Genomic DNA, 5,060 nt, shown 5'->3' on the forward strand with positions numbered 1-5,060 from the left:
TGGGCTCTGCCTGGTATTTGTTTGGATAGTGTCCTCGGAAATGAAACATCTGCCTGGCCTGGGAGTCCATGCAACGTGATTAGTCTGGTCTAGATTTAAAAAATAAAAGAAAGAAACATCCTTGACCCAGGCAACCTGGTTAGCCTCGTCCAGGCAAGTGATTTTGGATGCCTGGGCCTGCCTAGAGCAGCAGCCTGGACTTATTAATCATAGGGCTCAAGGAACAAGGCATTAGGGAAGGAATCAATTCGTTGTGTCAGACAAAAGCTGAACTTCTTAGCGCTCACCAGGCGAGGTGATCAACCAAACGGGGCTTCGCTCTACTTGCCTGACCAGCCAATCTTTTCCAGTTTCTCAGACATGTGTCCGGCACGAATATTTCCCAGGCATGGTGTTGAGGACACCAACCAAACTGGCCCAATGTACACGAGATTTTTTGCTACGCCTATTGAGCGTGCAAGAAATGACATGTTAAGTTGGATCACGCGGCGAACTGAGCCTACAAAAGATGGTTAGGTTCTTGGTGGCGGAACCAGTCCTAGACTTGATGTTGATGCTCGCATTTTTCTGGATTTATTTCAGGCTTTCCGATGATTCAGTGGGAGGAGACGCTCTCATCGACTACAGAGACGCATGTGGTGACTTCATCAAACTGAAAATAATGTCTTGACTCGGTCTCTCGGAGATGCTCATAGAAGTAGAATGTGCATGCATGCGTTTATAGAAGTGAGTGTTTGTGCGTATGTATGAACGTTTGCATCGTATTAAAAAAGATTGGATCACACGGTGAAGGAAGCGGCTGATTGGACACACGCTGATCGGACACACGCTGGGCAATCTTGGCTAAAAAAAGGGGGGCAATTTCACAAGCTGTTTATTTTTTTTTGGTTCGCTGACTTTGCGTCGCCGAAACCAGGGCATTGTTATTTACTCTGCGTATATGCACACACATTGCCGTCAACCAATCAACAAACGAATCCTGCTGCCTGCCCGAGGTGCAGCGCAGCGACGCCGATGACCGGCACACCGACGAGCTCCACGGTGAGGATGGCGACGGCGAGGCCGGCCCATGGGCAGCAACTGCAGTGCGCCGGCTAGGGGCGGACTCGCCGGAGTACGCCGGGCAGTAGAGCTGTTCCCATCGAGAATGCCCGCCGATGACGAGGATCTGTCTCCGGCCCGGCGACGATGGATCCTCTCTGCTCGTCCGGTGGCTCTAGCTGCCCGGCCTTCCCCCTGGGTCCGGCCCAATGCATTCTTACAGCCAATTTCAGCCCAGCACGATTGGGGCCAACCGTTGCTCTCATCCGACGACGCCGACCGCTCATCTTTAGCGATTAGTGCCCTAAAAGAAATCTTAAGCGATTAGTACCATACCGGTAAATTAGGAACCGAGCCCTCAGCTTATAAACTGGATTGACTGCTTTTGCCTCGCGCCCCACGGTAGATGCACGGCCGTCAGCTGAGAAAAAAAAAGGCCAGTTCAGCGAGATTGCCTCTCGGTTGTACGCCCGTGGCTGCATCAATGCAAAACGCGTCCCTGCATTGATCAGAAACCATGGGCCGAAGCTGATGCATACGGCCGAAAATCATATATGTATCACCGTGGGACGCTGTGCTAGACACTAGCACAATGCTTTCTAGTTTTTTTTTTTAATTTATGCTCCCATCCTACGTATATGCTTTGATTTTTATTTATGTTTTAAATATTTTTAAGTTGACAAAATGCGTCCAAATTTATTTAGAAAACTATCTATAAGTACAATATATTAAATATATACATACGAAAACATATTTAATGTTTTTAGTTCGGTATTCTAGGTATGCTTTCTAGTTTTTTTTTAATTTATGCTCCCATCCTACGTATATGCTTTGATTTTTATTTATGTTTTAAATATTTTTAAGTTGACAAAATGCGTCCAAATTTATTTAGAAAACTATCTATAAGTACAATATATTAAATATATACATACGAAAACATATTTAATGTTTTTAGTTCGGTATTCTAGGTATTGATACAATTTTATATAAACTTGGTCAAACTTTACAATGACTAAATTTAAAAAAGTTAATTCGCGCTATATTTTAAGACGAATGGATCACATATTGGATATTCGGAATCACGCCATTTTTAATCATAAGCTAGATCTTCTTTTTTTGCAGGTAATAAGTTAGATCTTTAAAAGAGACCACAAGAATTTTTTATTTTATCCTAGAGATCACAATAAAATGTTCATGTATCCTACGGAAGTTATCGATAGCTAATGAAATGAGTATTATGTGATTCATGTGATTTGTTCTGAATTCGCATAAATGCATATACAAAAAAAATTATGTATCACCATGCATGGAGCATTCTTTTTTGGTGAAAGAGGATTTGTATTACTCAATCAAATGATTACAATCTAAAGTACAAAAAACTATTGCATTGTCTAGTCTAGAACCTAACCAAATTGCAGTATTACCTAACAAATGTTTGACATATGCTGAAGTGGTAATTATTAGTAATACAAATTTTAAAGTTCCCTCTCATGATCTCCTTTATTTCATGCACCAAGAAAGAGTGACGCAATGGTTCATGCTTCGAGCTTTGAATCATCTTCATGCCTTTTTGATATTAATTGATGTAAAAATTAGCACCATCTTTTTTTGATATATATTGATGTACAAATTAATTAAAATGTTTTCGGAAATCCAATTCGGCTCCTAGGTGTCGGGGTTGAATCCGTCGGATCTCGGGTAGGGAGTCCCCAGCTGGTGATTTTGGCTAAACGGTAACATGACAAAGAGGGGCACGGGGTTTTACCAAGGTTTAGGCCATCTCGAAGAGGTAAACCCTACGTCCTACTTTTATTGTATTGATTTTGGTTGAAGTACAAAGTACAAGATAATCTACCTCGAGATCGAATGTGAATGCATCTGATCCTACGGTCTAAACCCCTGCTTATATAGGCACCGGGGGTACCTAGGGTTACATTTAGTGGGAGGAGACGCTTCCATCGACTATAGAGATGCCTATGGTGATTCTGTCAAACTCAAAATGATATGCCGACCCAGTCTCTTGAAGATGCTCAAAGAAGTTGGTGTGCATGCGTGTGTCCATAGTAGTGAGTGTATATGCGTATGTATGAGCGTCTGCACTGTGTTAAAAAAAGTTTGGCTCACATTGCCCGTGAACTAATCAACAAACGGATCCTGCCGCTGCCCGAGGTGCAGCGCAGCGACGCCGAAGACCGGCACACCGGCGAGCTCCAAGGTGACGATGGTAACGGCAAGGCCGGCCCATGGACAGCAGCTGCAGCGCGCCGGCTAGGGGTGGACTCGCCGGAGTACGCCGGGCAGTAGAGCTTTTCGCATCCAGAACCCCAGCCGATGACGTACGAGGATCTATCTCCGGTGGGTCTGGCCGCGCGGGTCCGGCCTAATGCACACTTACGGCCCGCTTCAGCCCAGCACGATACGGGTCTCATCCGACGACGCCAACCGACCCATTTTTAGCCATTAGTACCATACCGGAAAATTACGAACTAGGCCCTCATCTTATAAACTGGATTTACTGCCTTTGCTACGCGCCCCACGGTCGATACACGGCCGTCAGCTGAGAAAAAAAAAATAGGCCACACCAGCGAGACTGCCTCTCGGTTGTACGCCCGCGGCTGCATCATTGCAAAACGCGTCCCTGCATTGATCAGAAACCATGGACCGAAGCTGATGCATACGGCCGAAAATCATATGTATCACCGTGGGACGCACTGTGTGCTAGACACTAGCACCATGCTTTTTAAACATTTTTATTTATGCTTCCATCCTACGTATATGTTTTCATTTTTATTTATGTTTTTACATATTTTTAAGTTCACAAAACACGTCCAAATTTATTTAGAAAACTATCTATAACTATAATATTATATATATACTCCCTCTGTTACTAAATATAAGTCTTTTTAGAGATTCCACTACAAACTACATACGGATGTATATAGGCATATTTTAGAGTGTATGCTCACTCATTTTGCTCCGGATGTAGTCCATAGTGGAATCTCTAGAAAGACTTATATTTAGAAATGGAGGAAGTACATACGAAAATATTTTTAATGGTTTTAGTTCAGTATTCTAGGTATTGATACATTTTTTATATAAACTTGGTCAAACTTTACAATGACTAAATTTAAGAAAAGTTGGTACACATTGTATTTTAAGATGAATGGATCACATATTAGATATTCGAAATCACATCATTTTTGTAATCATAAGCTAGATTTTTTCTGCGGGTAATAAGCTAGATCTTTAAAAGAGACCACAAGAATTTTATTTTATTTTATCCTAGAGATCACAATAAAATGTTCATGTATCCTATGGAAGTTATTGATAGCTAATGAAATGAGTATTATGTGATTCATGTGATTTGTTCTAAATTCACATAAATGCATATACAAAAAATTGTATGTATAACCATGGAGCACACAACATTCTTTTTCGTGAAGGAGGATCTGTATTACTCAATCAAATGATTACAATCTAAAGTACAGAAATCTATTCCGTTTTCTAGTCTAGAACCTAACCAGATTGCGGTATTACCTAACAAATGTTTGACATATGCTGAAGTGGTAATTATTAGTAATACAAATTTTATGGTTCCCTCTCATAATCTCATTTATTTCATGCACCAAGAAAGAGTGACGCGATGGTTCATGCTTCGAGCTTTGAATCATCTTCATGCCTTTCTAATATTTATTGATGTAAAAATTAGCACCATGTTTTTTGATATATATTGATGTACAAATAAAAAAATATTTTCGAAAATCCAATTCGGCTCCCAGGTGCCGGGGTGGAATCCGGCGGATCTCGGGTAGGGGGTCCCGAGCTGGTGATCTTGCCTAAATGGTAACAGGACAAAGAGGGACACGGGATTTTACCCAGGTCCAGGCCCTTTCGAAGAGGTAAACCCTACGCCCTGCTTCTATTGTTGTGATTTCGGTTGGAGTGGAAAGTACAAATGATCTACCTCGAGATTGTATGTGAATGAATCTAACCCCACGGTCTAAACCCATTTCTTATAT

The sequence above is a fragment of the Triticum aestivum genome, chromosome 3D, assembly GCF_018294505.1.
Source record: "Triticum aestivum cultivar Chinese Spring chromosome 3D, IWGSC CS RefSeq v2.1, whole genome shotgun sequence".
NCBI classification, from domain to species: domain Eukaryota; kingdom Viridiplantae; phylum Streptophyta; class Magnoliopsida; order Poales; family Poaceae; genus Triticum; species Triticum aestivum.